This window comes from Aricia agestis, chromosome 3 (assembly GCF_905147365.1).
Source record: "Aricia agestis chromosome 3, ilAriAges1.1, whole genome shotgun sequence".
In the NCBI taxonomy this organism is placed as follows: Eukaryota; Metazoa; Arthropoda; class Insecta; order Lepidoptera; family Lycaenidae; genus Aricia; species Aricia agestis.
The window spans coordinates 14,914,850-14,932,255 of NC_056408.1; positions in this window are offsets into that span (position 1 = coordinate 14,914,850).

Consider the following 17,406-nt stretch of genomic DNA (forward strand, 5'->3'; position numbering starts at 1 on the left):
AGTTGGTGCAACCCACCCTAATACTAAGCCCAGGCGCGCACGCGGCTAGGCCGCCGCGGCCAACGAGATACGGGAATTTGTATGAAACCGCCATAGACCACGCACACCTGGCCGCAACGCGACCAGCAAAAACACCATACTTTCGATGGCCGCCGCGACCTGGCCGCTGCGGCCTGGCCGCTGCGGCCTGGCCGCTAGTGCGCGCCCGGGCTAACACGGCGATTGGGACTTTGTGTCTTTTTATGTTATTTAGATGACAAAACGTCACAGTATTTATATTTTATACTACCTACATATCCAAGCTACACCTTAGTCATATTAATACACTCACTTGCAAAACGCACTATTTTGGCCTTTCCATACTATATTGAAAAAAAAAAACACAAAATTACGATTGGCTTATAAGAAGACGTATCACTATTATACCAGACTTTTTTTTATAAAATAAGGGGGCAAACGAGCAAACGGGTCACTTCACGAAAGCAACTTCCGTCGCCCATGGACACTCGCAGCATCACAAGAGCTGCAGGTGCGTTGCCGGCCTTTTAAGAGGGAATAGGGTAATAGGGGAGGGAAGGGATGGGAAGGGAATAGGGGAGGGTAGGGCAGGGAATAGGGTAAGGGATTGGGCCTCCGGTAAACTCACTCACTCGGCGAAACACAGCGCTGTTTCACGCCGGTTTTCTGTGAGAACGTGGTATTTCTCCGGTCGAGCTGGCCCATTCGTGCCGAAGCATGGCTCTCCCACGTATGTCCACGACACTGAATAAAGTGTATTCTATATGCTGCCAACTGCGGTTTGGAGATAGTATGTGACCGCTAACCACAACGCTAAAGACTTGGGTCATTTTCTTGTTAAAATGGACGTCTTCTTATTTGCAAGGACAAAAAATACCTTTAGAAATTTACATGAAATGAAAAAAATGCTTTTTTTCACAAAAAATACTAATTTAGGGTTACTGTAAAAATTATAGGACGTTCCAACGGTAACAAGGTGACAATTTTTACCCGTTAGGCGTCAAAGGGTTGGGTGCGAAGTTATTAAAAATCCATTTGCTTTAATGTCATTTCGATCGCTCCTTTTCAGTTTGTCGCCAGCTTACAAAAAAACAAGGCATCCATTTATATATTGTCCGAGATAATACACCTATACTCTTCCACACTAATATTATAAATGCGAAAGTGTATCTGTTTGTTACCTCTTTATTCCCGAACCGCAGAACCGATTTTAATGAAATTTGGTATGGAGAATGGAGATACTTTCAGTTCCGCGAAAAGACATATTAAGGTAAGTATTACTTATTTATCCCGAAAAATGAACGGTTCCCGTGCGATAAACGAATTTTGGCGCAACTGAGTTGCGGACGTCATCTAATTAGGGCCTGTCCACATCTCCACGTCACGACGTCGTCAACGTGGAATGGTGCGGTAACGTGGCACGGTACGTTGACGTGACGTGTAAATTTACGTCAAGTGTCAACGTAACGAAAAAATGCACGGCTTTTTTCTTCTCTTTATCCATTTTTAACAACAGCAAAGGCAGAATACCTACGTATAATTGTGCAGTCCACATCTTGATCAGTAGTTAAGAATGTAGCAGTTTTACAAGGCATGGCGACGTACAATGTTGCTATATTATCATGACATGCATTTTACGTTACGTTAACGTGAATTTGTACGTACCGTGCCACGTTACGGCCTGTCCACATCTCCACGTCGTCAACGTGGAACGGTGCGGTAACGTGGCACGTTAGGTTGTCGCGACGTGCAAATTTACGTCAACGTAACGTGAAAATGCACGTCACGACGACGTGCCTTGTAAAATTCTACCTATTGTGACGTAGAGATGTGGACAGGCCCTTGGTATTATTACGTCATTAGTCATTACTCATTAACTTCTTAGTACCTAGTACAGGTACAGTCACCTTACTGTATTTCGTCAGTCGGCTATTTCTCAAGTCGGTCTCCAGATAAATGTTTTATGACAAAATAATAGCGGTTCCCTAAAAAAATGCTAAATTATTAGTCAAAAAATGTATCGCGATGCAGGTAGATGTTTTTTTTTCGTCTTACCTTTGATTTTTGATTCGAGGCGACAGAAATTGAACCCCGAGGGTTTTGTTTTGTTTTTTTGTGGAGACAAGAATAGTTCCTGTAGGATTAAGTTGTAATTAAGAGATTTTTTAACATAGATCTAAGATAGGTTTTAGTTCATAGAATAAGGATAAGTAAGTCTAAACTTACATCTTTCTGCTACCACAGAATAGATAATAGTACAAGTACTGCTACGTCTTTAGGAAAAATATCCAATAAAAATATAATTTAATAAGGTTCATTGCATTAGGTAGTCAGTTAATGTGAAAGTTTTTATGAGCAGATTTTAGTTATACGGATTGCAGTGATAACTTATATTAAAATAATGGCATAATATTATTAAAAAAAAAGCGTAAGGAACTGTATTTTCACGTTTTGGTCTGCCAGTAACATTGATTGAACTATAGCTAAACATACTTTCTTAAGAGCCTGTTTCACCACTCCTGATAAATGCCGGATAGGTTATCCACCACTTAACTTGACAGACGTTGTGGATAGTCCCGGAACTTTATCAGGAAGTGGTGAAACAGGCCCTTAGTGTAGTGACGTCCGTCTAGTATCTTTAACATATCTAACTTTTAAGACCCACAAAAATATTTCACTTACTTAATTTATTATTATTGATGTTATGATACCGGGTCAAATGATTCACTTATGAAGTCAATAGGTGGGTGACATATTGGGGTGTAAGTGCACCCCTCTTTGCATGCGAGGGCGGTTTGCGACCTTGACGTATAACCGTCCTCGTATGACTATTTAATTAGCTGTTCATCACCCTTACATTACATAGGGTGTTGTAAAAATATGGAAATTGTTTTAGTGATGTTTAAATTTAAAGTTCAAAAACTTTCTCTGGAATCAGAGCTATTTTGATTGATAAAATAACTAAATCTGACACTATTAGGTACATAAGTTTCTAAAGTTTAGTTTTTCTTGAAATTTCCAAATAAATTTAAAGATATATTTTCCGTATTGACTTAAGGTATCTCTCCCTCGTTTCTTGTATATAAAAAAAGTAACAGGATTTAGTTTATCAAAATAACCAAGATTTAACCTAAGGTTTTGTTTAACCAAGTGCACAGGGTAACTTAGCCTTAATAAAAAACGACAATTCACAGACCGAGAGCAGTCTTGTAGCACAGCTATGATCTCAATACGTCATTACCATAGAGCTAGAAGTCTGTTGCAACTTTTGTAAGAGCTATCAAGTGCCAATTTAATAAGACGGTGGCATTTGGTTCGATATTGGCCACGCGCCATGCTCCCAAAAACTAAGGATTGCAAATCATCTAAATAACAGATGATGTTTTTTTCTGCATGATCTGTAAATATATTTTACAGGACCGTTCCGCCAACGAAATAAGGTTCAGATTAATAACATTTCAAAGGTACAATATCTGTGAATGGTTTCTAATATTATTACACCACTAATACATACAGTAGCGAACTGCGTAATATGTCCGTATGTTTGAAATTTCGGTGACGAGCCACAAAGGATGATCTTCCGACCTTGCGAGTTGCGGGGTTCCAATGCAGTGCTTGTTCAAGTTAAAGACCGTCATGTCATATCAGATAATAATATTATGGTCACATCCGAGTTCAGAAACGTTGATCGCGCGATGCAGCAGTTGCCAGTTAGCCCCACTATTCCCTTCCCATCCCTACCCTCCCCTATTACCTTATTCCCTCTTAAAAGGCCAGCAACGCACCTGCAGCTCTTCTGATGCTGCGAGTGTCCATGGGCGACGGAAGTTGCTTTCCATCAGGTGACCCGTTTGCTCGTTTGCCCCATTACTTCATAAAAAAAATACAAAGAAGTTTTACGTGCGTGGCATGATTCTGATTCCTTTATTACTCTCTAATGTTTATTTGGAAACGACCGCCTGTCCATGCTATACTTCATTCAGTATATACTTCAAATAGTCTACTGTATACAAATATACTGTGTTAATATCGATGTCCGCACGTGCAGGCTCAGGTGGCGCGGCAACCGTCGGCCCATATGGCACAGGTTGCGGCGGGTTGCCGGAACATACGGAAATGTGGATTATGCCCGTTTTGTTCAGACGCAGTAGGTTGAAGGTTGATTAGGTTGCGGGGTAAACAGATCACGTGCTGTAAAGCAAAAAAAGAGTCGCAAATGCGTGAAAGTTCGTCTGTCTGTTTACTTTTTCTACTAAATAGTGTTAAACATCAAAACTCACTATGCCAAAGAAACGCGAGGGAATGCAATGTAAATGCTATGTGAATTACTGACGATACAATACAACACGTCATTATACTGAAATTACGTTGCATTATAAGAATTTATAACATACAGAGCGAACTTTAGCATACTTTCGTCGAGTGTAAGTTCGGCGGCAACTTATTCTGTAGACTCTACAAGTCTCTACAAGTCTACAGCGTACTTGTGCTCTACAGTCTACAGCAGCTATCCCCAACCCGAGGCCCGCCGGGCCTTTATCTGTGGCCCGCGTGATGTTAAACCATTTTGAAATTCACGCCCACCGGCAAAATAATGTAAAGTTGTCCTGAAAGACGTGCAATTTTTTCCACTTTTTAACCGACTTCCAAAAACGAGGAGGTTATACGTTCGGCTGTGGATATGTTTTTTTTAAATCGTTAATTTTGAAGAACGTTATTTTTTAACCCTAAAAAAACCATTTTGTTGCGGCCCGTGACACCAAGACCAAGACATGTTTGTGGCCCGTATGAAAAAAAGGTTGGGGACGGGTCATAGTGTAGCACACGTACGGGACTTAGATGCGGTGCGATTGCTACGACAGAGCTCAAATCTCAATACACTGTAAAAGTTTGCAATTGAATTTCAGCGGCGTTAATTCAGTACTCGTAGTGTCAAAACGTACAATCACCCACAGAATTTCAGTCGAGTACATACGTACGTACCATCGAATAAATTGATTCATAGGCAGTTGACGAACCTACGTTATTTGGTCAAACATAATATCTTATATCTTTAAACGAGCAATTCTTGTATATATATAATTGGAATCTCGGAATCGGCTCCAACGATTTTCATGAAATTTAGTTTATAGGGGGTTTCGGGGGCGATAAAGCGATCTAGCTAGGAATCATTTTTAGAAAATGTCATTTTATTCGTGTTTTATCGAATACCGAGAAAAGCTCGGTCAAATAGCTAGTTATATTTTAGACATAACGCGACCAATCTATGTAGGTCCCCTAATCTGCCTAGGAATCAACTTCTATGATAGTACCTACATTGTGTATTAAGACACTGCTATGTAATTCGAATGAATTCTAGCAAATAAAAATATCTAGTACCTATGTGCCTACAAAAGGCGAGCATCATCTTTTCATACCGAAAACTCTTTCCAACCCCTAATTCGAATATTATGCTAACATAGTTTATGGTGTATGTCAAAGGTCGGTAGATGGTACCATCTGTCGCGATGGTATCTGACGGTAACGCACCGTCACCGTCCGCTGACCGTCATTATCATATTAACGTTATTAAGGGTCAATGTTGTAATTACAACGTTATCGCATTCTTACAGTTATTACGTAGTTACAGAATAAGGATAATATCGCAGCTGTCCAAAGTATGGGCTTCCATGAGAGCGTATACAACGTAGATACCCATAAGGTTCTACAAATCAGTAAGTCAATCGATAAATCTTTTATATTGAAGATATAAATTTTCCTATAAAATGTCCGCTAAACAACAATATTGCAACAGTAGAAATTCTCCGAGTAAATCTATTACATTCTATTCTACGGTAGCGCTAGAAAGAGAGAAGATCTGGAACCAGCCCCTCTAGCATAGGCCAACGAGAAAATGTTGTCTACACGTTTTCTCGATGTTTGATGGCTTTTCTCTTCATATCTATTGACCCTAACATGACATATTTTTTTCTCGTGTAGATCTGTCGTCGAAATAACTACACACGAGAGTGAGATATCTCGAGGTTTTCTCGTTTGCGCATCTTAGGCCGGCTGTGCCCAGCAGTGGTACAGCATAGGCTCATAAAAAAGGCTATTTGAAGCAAGCTAACCGATCGTCAAAGCAATCTTCTCCGTTCCTTTATACAGGGTGTAATAAAACATACTGATATTATTTTAGGGTGTGTATGTGCCCCTTACCTATAAGGAGTTAACTGAGATAGTAACAGTGCCGAAAGAGCAACTTTTTTTCCTAATTTGTATGGGCAAATGCCCCAGTGTCATTAGTTTGCCCATACAAAGCTACTGTCACAGTAAACTCTATACAGGGGGCTTAGTACACACCCATAAGACAGTATTATCACTGTTTTTTTACACCTTGTATAAACACCATAGTGCACCAGTTTTAGCGCCAGCTAATAAGAGGGTCAGTCAGTCACGGTCAGTAGTCGTGCCTTATGGCCATATTGCAAGATGGCGCAGGTGGTGGTCGTTCCCACGATACGCCCAATTACTGTACCTACTTGCTGGGACTTGCGTGTACAGCTACTACAATATGTCACCTGTAAGGAGCACCGTGGGACATGTAAGCATACAGAAAACGAGGGTTAAAGAATGTGAAGAATTTGAAATAAATCACAAAATATTGAGCCTTCTTTAAAATCACTAATGCTCTACTAAGGAGTTTGGTGGTAAAGTAAAAAAATATCAGACAATTTACTTTTAAAAATCCTCAGAATATGGACATGAAACATAATATGTTATTCACAGCCTAACATATTTAGATACCAAATATCTCAATTTAATTGAGTTAGACTGGTATTATTGAAAATGTAGGAAGTTTTAACATTACATTTAAGTCAAATAATAAGGGTGAAGCCAAACGTCGCAGAATTTCGGTTCGGCAGAATTCTGCTGTAATCAGTTTCATACCGAAGTCCTGTTTGATTCAAACGAGCGTAATTTTGTGAGTCATTTATATAAAAAGATATTTACGCGGCAGAAATTCTGCGACTCACAACTCACGATTTACGCTCGTTTGCCTTCACCCTTAATATCTCAGAGTGCTGCATTTAGAGAATATAATTAATGTAAAAATGAAATATACAGCATCTTACAATAATTCTGTATTAAGTACCAAGCACAATCAAGTCACACATCGTTGTATTTCGGTGTAAATCTTTACAAATCCGAAGAAGACGTAAGGGCCCCCACATACAACTGCGAATTTGAATCGCATCGCATATTTATACGTGGGAGACCCATGCTTCGTAACGAATGGACCGGCTTGACCGGAGAAATACCACGTTGTCACAGAAAACCGGCGTGAAACAGCGCTTACGCTGTGTTTTGTAGAGTGAGTGAGTTTACCGGAGGCCCAATCCCCTACCCTATTCCCTTCCCTTTCCTTCCCATCCCTAACCTCCCCTATTACCCTTTTCCCTCTTAAAAGGCCGGCAACGCACCTGCAGCTCTTCTGATGCTGCGAGCGACCCGTTTGCTCGTTTGCCCCCTTATTTCATAAAAAAAAAACTGCGACAAAGTTCGTATTAAAAATGACATTACGATGCGATGCGATGCGAATTCGCAGTTTTGTGTGGGAGCACTAATTCGCACCCCAGCCTCAATTCGGCGCCGCTGCAGCGCCGCTACCGTCACAGCCTCATCGATTTACTCACATCCGCCGGAACAGCCTCCCCATAAATCATCCATCGATTGGGGCATAGACTATAAAGTAGCGGATAGAAGCGCCATTCTATTATAATGACATAAAGTAGTGGTTAGAGTACCTATAAGCTAATACTAATATTAAACAGTAGCGGTTAGAAGCGTAAGCAGCAACTCTTTACACTAAATAAGTAGCGCGTTATTCATGGTAAGTATGAAATTGAGAAAACAAGTTTCGATTGCAGCTGATGTAGTTCAACTTACACAATTAATATTAGCTGCAGTATTATTGCTGAGAAAATATTGCAGAAAACAACAATGTAGGTGGGAATCATTGTTTATTGAAAGTTAAATAATTATATTTTATCCTCCATATATGAATTAAAAAATCTACTTGGCAGACATAAAAACTTTGTCTTTGTATTGAGTGTGCACAATAAATTATATTTTCATTTCATTCATTTTCATTTCATTTCAACGATACGAATAAAGTCTGGAGAAATATTTTTTAACTTTCGAAATGTTTAGTACTTAGTAGGTACTGTTATATCGGAAGTCACATGTCAACGTATGTGTAGTAAAAACGCTTAGGTTTTCAGTTGCATTTCCATGAATTGCAATTGCAAACTTTTGCTGTTTCTGTTATTCCATTTTCCGTATTTTTTGATCAGATCGAATTGGACCTTCGTCGGGTGCAGGTTTTCTCTTAAGAATAATTATTAAGTTTTTTAAATAAATATTCTAGTTTTAATAAAAGTGATTTTTTTTAAAAAGTCTCTCAAGACCCACCAAGTAACAGTGGTGTCAGAAGTGGGATACCAGCACTAAATCCGTCGTTTCGCTGGTATTCCTTAACGGTTCGCGAAAACTGAACTGAAAAGTGAAAAGAGAACTGAGTGAATAGAAAAACTATGAACCAATTCGTCTCCGGAGTGTGATTGTGTCCTTGTCCACTTCGTAAAACTCAAGTGCACTGTGTCTCGACAATAAGCCTTTCGTCGTAAGCCTGCAGACCAGTCCTGCACTCCTGCACCCCGACATCTCGCGCGCGAATCGCGATAAATCCGTAACGCCGCCGTTCCTGCCATCGTTCCTGACATTGTTCCTGCTGCTGTTCTGCCGCCGTCCCGGTCGTCGTGCTGCCCTTCTGCTGTCGCTCTCGTTGTTCCTGACGTGGTTGCGTTTGGAAACGCGCCGCCACTGCCTGCTGTCGCTCGCCGTGCTGCTATGCCGCTCAAGTTCCTAGTGTTCCTGTCCCTGTGAGTAAAGCATTTTATTATTTGTTATTGCTACATTTCAGCTATATTTTTAATCAGTGTCGTTCAATATACTTACCAAATTCCTTACCAATCTCTCATCCATAAAGTAACAATATTATACCTAATTATTTAAAAATTAATCTAGAAAAAAATAATTCTTTAAATTAATTTAAAAATGTCGGTCGATAAAAAGGCAGAAGTCTCAGTAAGCGAACAATTCCCTATTAATGTATTATGTAATTTTATTAGTCCCTATAAAGGAGATCGTGAAACTCTAACTGCTTTTCTAACTAATTGTCAAAACGCCTTAGATTTAGCATCGCCGTCTCAAAAGAATTTATTAAATAAATATATATTATCACGTTTAGAAGGCAAGGCTCAAATTGCCTGTTCAAATAAAGTTTTTGAAGATTTTAATCAATTAAAAAATTTCCTTAAACAAAATTTCGGCGAAAGAAAACACTATAATCATTTATTACTAGATCTACAGTCATGTAAGCAGCAATTAAATGAACCTGTTGCACAATTTGCTCTGCGTATTGAAAGTTGTCTTACTGATTTACAGTCCGAAATCTATAATTCCGATTCTCTTAAAAAAGATATCTCTGGTCGCATCGCTATGACAGAGGATTTAGCATTGTTTTCATTTTCATTAGGGTTACATTCGCGCTTAAGTAATAATGTTAGATGTAGAAGTCCTAAAAATCTAAATGACGCTATTAATATTGCTTTAGAAGAAGAAAAAATTCAAAATCTTTTATATAAAACTAATATTTCTAAATCTAGGTGTAAAACCTGCGGAAAGACAGGGCATACGGAATCTGAATGTAATTATAAAGATAGACGTTCTTATCCGCCTCGTGATTTTTCCAAATTTCAAGGTCAAAGATCATTTAATATTAATAATAATCAATCCAGTTCTCAAGCTTTTTGTAGATATTGCAAGAAAGACGGTCATGATATTAAAGATTGTTATAGAAGGAAATATAATAATGAAAATCGTAATTCTTATAAATACAATAATGAAAATCGCAATTCATATAATAATCATTCTAATAATTACAATAAGTCCGCGAACGCGCATCATATTACATACGAGCCGCCGTCGCCACCGTCACCGACACCTTATGAAATTTCTTGTGAAAATGTCGGCGACAATTCTTTAAACTAAATGATCGGATTACGAAAAAGTGCCGCCGTTTTCCGACTAATTTAGGCACATTGCGAATTCCTTCTAAATCTAAAAATAAATTAACTTATTTTAATACAAAATCAATGGACCAAGACACGGGTAACCAGCCCCAAAGTAGTGTCCAAAATCATTTTCCAATGGACCAAGACACGGGTAACCAGCCCCAAAGTAGTGTCCAAAATCAATTTTCAATGGACCAAGACACGGGTAACCAGCCCCAAAGTAGTGTCCAAAATCATATTTTAATGGACAGAGCCACGGGTAACCAGTCCCAAATATGTGTCCAAAATCAAAAATCGATGGACAGAGCCACGGGTAACCAGTCCCAAATATGTGTCCAAAATCGAAAATCAACGGGCAGAGCCGCGGGTAACCAGTCCCAAATATGTGCCCAATCTCAAAACAAAAATCAAGTCCAATCTGAAACTCCAATTTATGAAATAAAATCATTTATAACAAAAATATCATTGCCTCATATCGAATTAAAAACTGAATTTTCTGTGCGTAATTTACGTTTTCTTATTGATACGGGCGCAAGTATAAGTCTAATTAAAAAATCTAGTTTAAATAATAAATACATTTTGTCTCGTGAAATCATTAAAATAAAAGGAATAAATAATATCGAGCAATGCTCTGAGTCTCTAGGTACATCTCAAATTAATTTCTACTTATCTAATAATATTTATAATTATAAATTTCATATATTTAATGACGATGTAAGTTTAGAATATGACGGTATAATCGGTAGTGATTTTCTCGGTCATTTTAAAGCCAACATTAACTACGATTCTAAAACAATTAATATTTGCGGGCAAACCATGGATATGAACTATGTCCAACCAACTTATATAATTCCAGCTCGTTCCGAAGCCGTCATCGAGTGCGCGGTATCTAATTACACACCTGAGCGTTATCCGAATAATCAAGGTTTATTATTAGACCATACTTTAAAAGATGGTATTTATTTTGCTAATAGTATTGTCACTATAAAATCAAATAAAAGATTTAATGTTTCAATTTTAAATACTACCGACTCAGCTATCGAAATTAAAGATTATTCCGTAGAGTTAAGCCCTTTCGAACAAGAAAATTCTTCGTGTAATATTCCGTCTCAATCCGTAAATTCTATTTCTTATTCTAGTTCTGATAGAGTCCAAAAAGTCCTCGATCTTATTCGCTGCTCACATTTAAATCAAGAAGAAAAAGAAAGTCTTTTGGAATGTTGCTCACACTACACAGATATTTTTCATATGGAAGGTGAACCCCTAACATTTACAAGCGCGATCGAACATAATATAGATTCAGGAGACGCGCCTCCTATTCACGTAAAATCATATCGTTTCCCAGAATGTCATAAGGAAGAGGTAGATTCACAGATTCGTAAAATGCTTGACCAAAATATCATACGTCCTTCGGTTTCACCTTGGAGTGCTCCTGTATGGGTCATTCCTAAAAAGATGGACGCTTCAGGTAAAAAGAAGTGGCGAATAGTAATAGATTATCGTAAGTTAAATGACGTCACTGTATCAGAAAGTTATCCGCTACCTCTCATCACAGATATTTTAGATCAGTTAGGACATAGTAAATATTTCAGCACCCTCGATTTATCTAGTGGCTTTCATCAGGTTAGGATGAGTTCTAAAGACGCCCCGAAGACAGGATTCACTATAAATACAAATTCGAGTGTCTTTGGACACTACGAATTCACTAGAATGCCTTTTGGGCTGAAAAACGCCCCGGCTACATTTCAGAGACTCATGAATACGGTTCTCTCGGGTCTTCAGGGGTTGCATGCATATATATATTTAGATGATACTATTATTTATAGTCACGACCTTCAGAGTCATATTTCAAAACTTAAATTAGTCTTTGATCGTTTAAGAAAATTTAACTTAAAATTACAACCCGACAAGTGTGAGTTTCTCAGGCGCGAAGTTGCTTATTTAGGTCACATAATCACAGACAAAGGTGTCTGCCCAAATCCAGATAAAATTAAGGCCGTAACTCAATTCCCAACTCCTAAAAATCCAAAGGATATAAAATCCTTCCTAGGCTTAGTCGGATACTATCGACGTTTTATAAATAACTTTTCACAACTCACAAAACCTTTGACATCTCTATTAAAAAAGGATGCAATATTTAATTGGTCTCATCAGCAAGAATTAGCTTTTAATAACCTTAAAGATAAATTAACTTCAGCACCTTTACTTCAATATCCAGACTTCAATCAACCTTTCTTATTAACTACCGACGCTTCTAATTACGCGGTAGGTGCTGTATTATCGCAAGGAGACATAGGCAAAGATAAACCTATCTCGTATGCGTCACGAACCCTAAATAATGCCGAAGGCAATTATTCTACCATAGAGAAAGAACTCTTGGCGATTTTATTCGGTGTAAAAACATTCCGTCCCTATCTATATGGCCGTAAGTTTAAAATAATAACAGACCACAAACCATTAGTGTGGCTGTTTAGTGTCAAAGATCCCGGATCCAGACTCATTAGATGGCGCCTTAAATTAGAAGAGTATGATTATGAAATTGTATATAAAAAAGGAAAATTAAACGCTAACGCTGACGCATTATCTCGTTATCCAGTACATGCCTTAGATGAAAATACAACTGATAATTCAATGTTATGTAATCCTACACTGTCACCCGGAAGTGACATCGACTCTCATAACCTTCCGTCAATATCTGAAACTTACGAACAATTTCTTCAAATCTCAAAACAATCCGGTGTTACTTTTGACACCGTAATTCAAGAACATAATGAAAACCTATTAAAAACTAAAATAAAATTAATCGCGTATCCTACATCAGTCGATTTAGATGATTCTATTCCTTATTGTAGCGAAATTATAGACGCATCTACTAGTGAGCCTAATATCCGAAATATTGAACGCGAACTTTATTCATATTATTCAACATCTAACGATAATCATGTATTTACTCATTTGTTTATTAAATTAAATCATTTTGATGAAATGACTTACAAAGATATATTTAATGTCCTTCGTGAATATAGAGACATGATAAAATACTGGTATGTCGAAGAGAAAGAGATAGCAATATCAGATTTCACAGATCCCTTCTCTAAACTTTCGTTCACAAAAATATATAATATTATTTCGTTTCTTTTTCATAACACTAATATTAAAATTCATATCTATCATAATTGTATAAAATATCCTACACCTAGTGAAATTAAACAAATTTTAAAAGATAATCATGACTCACCTGTAGCCGGACATCCCGGTATCTCGCGTATGCTGGAAAGAATAAAATCTCAATTTTGGTGGAAAAATATGAGACAGGATATCGAAGATTATGTTAAAAATTGTCGCTCCTGTCAAATTAATAAGCCTTTACGTCAAACCAATCGGGCTCCAATGATAATCACTTCCACAGCATCGCGGCCTAATGAAAAAATATATTTAGACCTTGTCGGTCCATTGCCTGAAACATATGAATATAAATATAAATTTTTACTTACCGTTCAGGATGATCTCACAAAATTTTCACAGGCTTATCCTATGCAATCATGTTCAGCTGAAGACACAGCCAGAACACTAGTTAATTATATTGCTCACATGGGAATACCTAAAATGATAATTTCAGACCAAGGAACAAACTTTTGTTCAGATCTCTTTAAACAATTAGCTAAATTATTCAGTATTAAGCATATTTTCGCTTCACCATACCATCCTCAAACTTGTGGAGCTCTCGAAAGGAGCCACTCCACCCTTAAAGAATATTTAAGATCTTATATAGGCGAAAATCAAAATACTTGGGACCTTTATATCCCGAGCGCCATGATAGCTTATAATTCAAATGTGCATAGTACAACGGGTTATTCCCCTCTAGAACTTCTATTCGGTTTTAAGCCTTACATACCATCTAGCATAGATGTTCTCGATAATAATACATATACAGACTATATTCGAGCATTAAATCATCGTCTTTATTATAGCCGTCAAAAGGCTCTACAAAATATTCAAGCGTCTAAAGAAAAGTCAAAAAATTATTATGATATACGAACAAAGCCTATTATTTATAATGCTGGCGATATGGTGTATGTCCGTTGCCACCATAAACAAAATAAAGCCTTGTCCCCAGTGTGGAAAGGCCCTTATAAAATAATAAAGCTCAACGGTAATCATACGGCTACGTTATTAATTAATCGTAAACACGTACGTCATCATTTCGATGAAATAAAGCCGGCAAATGATGATACGTCATAGTGTCCTAGGTCAGTAAGTTAGTAGTAACTATATAATAACTATAACATAATCGTAACATAAGTCCTTTCGTTCTATTTCAGATGCGCGATGTCGCCGCTAGCTATATCAGATTACGTATCGCACATCATTAGTAGTCCGGGCCTCTATTTCGATAAGCTTTTAGATGTTAAGTTTACTAATAACGATTGGAAAGTCTTAGCATATTTAGATATAAGTCATGTTCAACCGAATCTAGATAAGGTAGAATTTTTATTAGAAAAATTAAATGTATTCTGTAATTCTCTAACGTCGTCCAAGATACAGTCGGATTGCAAAAATTCACTCACGGCGCTGAAAAATCAGCACCTTATTAATGTTAATAAGTTTTCTTCGGTTTCATATTTGCTTCAAAATGATAACGCAAAACAGCGTTTTAAAAGAGGTCTTATTGACTTAGGAGGTTCTATCTTGAAAACTATCTTCGGTACATTGGATGCTGAAGATGCTGTCAAATATTCAGAGGCTATAAATAGTGTCCAGACAGACGAGAAACATCTCGCTCATCTTATGAAAGATAATATTCACGTCATACAATCCACTATTTCATCGTTTAATAATTCTATGTCAAAAGTTAATTTAAATGAAAAACATCTTTTGGAAAATATGGAAACAATACATAAAATACTAGATTCAGTTTCAAATACTAATGATAAGCTTACTTTAAAAACTCAAATTAACTCTTTATCCAACTCTTTGGAAGCTATAATCTTAACGTCGTCATTCGATATCGACGACATAAATAATGCTATTTTATTTGCAAAACTTAACATTTTACACCCGACTGTACTCAGTCCCTATCAGTTATATAACGAATTAGATAAACATAGAAATAAACTCCCTAGCCATTATGATTTGCCTATACCATTAACGCTACAAAATATTCAGGAATTAACCGATATTTCTAAATTAGTTTGCTATTATCATCAAAATAAAATAATATTCGTCCTACACATTCCTTTAGTCCTACCTCAAACCTATAATCTTTATAATATAATACCATTACCCGTCCCATACGATATATTGAAACCAGACACCTATATTCTAATAGAGCCGACTAGCTCATATGTGGCAGTAACAGGTGATCGCATGTTCTATTCACTATTAAGGGACATTGACAAGTGCAAAATAATAAGTGAAAAGTGTTATGTGTGTGTGCTCGCCGACTTGTTCTCAGTCGTTGCCAATCCTACGTGTGAAACAACGTTATTAACTGAAGTGGTTACTAAACTCCCAGACTCTTGTGTAGCTAAAATTGTTCATGGTTCTATAGATGTATTTCATAAGCTTAGTTTTAACCGTTGGATCTTTGTACAATCAGAACCAGGGAAATCTCATATTACCTGCGAAAAGTCTGACGTAAATTTAGATGTAATTTTATTTGGTACTGGCATCCTGACCTTACCTAAACATTGTAAAGCATTTTATAAGACTTTGCAGTTCACCGCAGTTGATGAAACATCACTCGGCAACGTAACAAATAATGTAATTTCCAATTTCAACATTTTATTAGACGATTGTTGTGAACAAACTAAAATTAATAAAACTTTTTCTAAACTTCCACATTCTAATTTAAAGAACATTGGTAATCTTGATTCTTTACTTCATGCCAGCATCCATCTTCGTTCAATGGAAGATGAGTTGTATAATTTAGAAAATCCATCTCACTTTGATACATATGGAAATTATTACATGTCTTTAAGTTTATTTAGTAGCATATTATTCATATTTTATCTCTTATATAAATGTCGCAAAAATATTACTTCTCAGAAAAATCCTTGTTGTATTCAAATCTTTAATCAGTGTCATAATTCAAAGACTCGCACTGATCATCCAACATCTCTTGTAGTATTTAAAGATAATAATAGTGTAAAGAATGATTCTATGTTGGAAGAAACAAATTTTGTAAGCACACCGACTCCTTTGAAAAGAAATGTTGTTATAACTAATGTTGCAAAGGATCATGAAATGTAACAATTTTATTACTGTATGATTTTATTTGAATATTGAATAAATAATGATAAACATTATTTTCTATAATAATTACATATTATAATAATCTCTTATTAAAATTTTTGTGTCTTTTTATAATTTTGTGTTTTTATTGTGTGTTAGTTAAGTTTTAATTTTTAAATAAATGTCATTAATTAAATAATTTATAATTTAGCTACTTCCTTGTATACTCCAAACGAAAGTCCAATTTCTCGCGCTTAAAGTAATTTCAATCTCTCATCACTTTAAGATGTGATGATCGATCTTAACGGGGGGGCTGTTATATCGGAAGTCACATGTCAACGTATGTGTAGTAAAAACGCTTAGGTTTTCAGTTGCATTTCCATGAATTGCAATTGCAAACTTTTGCTGTTTCTGTTATTCCATTTTCCGTATTTTTTGATCAGATCGAATTGGACCTTCGTCGGGTGCAGGTTTTCTCTTAAGAATAATTATTAAGTTTTTTAAATAAATATTCTAGTTTTAATAAAAGTGATTTTTTTTAAAAAGTCTCTCAAGACCCACCAAGTAACAGTACCCACACAAACACTACGATAAGTCGCCTCTACTTACTGCTTTATGTCGGCAGGATCTCCGAGGCTCTCCGCTTTCGGCAACCAATTAACTGTGTGCGTTATTGGCTCGTAACCTTTTATTACTTTTAATGATTTTATTCCGTGCGATGCTTAGCATTATCTTAAACCAATACAGCCTTCATCTTAACACGTCTTGTGAGAACACTTTATTACAAAGTGTTCGAAACGAGAAGAAATTAGAAAGTTATCTTTGAAATCCCTGAACACTTAAGAGGCGAGAAGATTATTTTTTTAAATGTTGTTTCTAAAAATCGTGTTTATTAAATTTTTGAAAATCGCTTACATTGAATACTATAAATAGCTACTGAAACAAAGTACATCTTACCAATAAATAATACCTTATATTATTATGAGGGCTAAGGTTTTAAAGTAAGTAACTAACACTGAACACATTACTTCTTCGC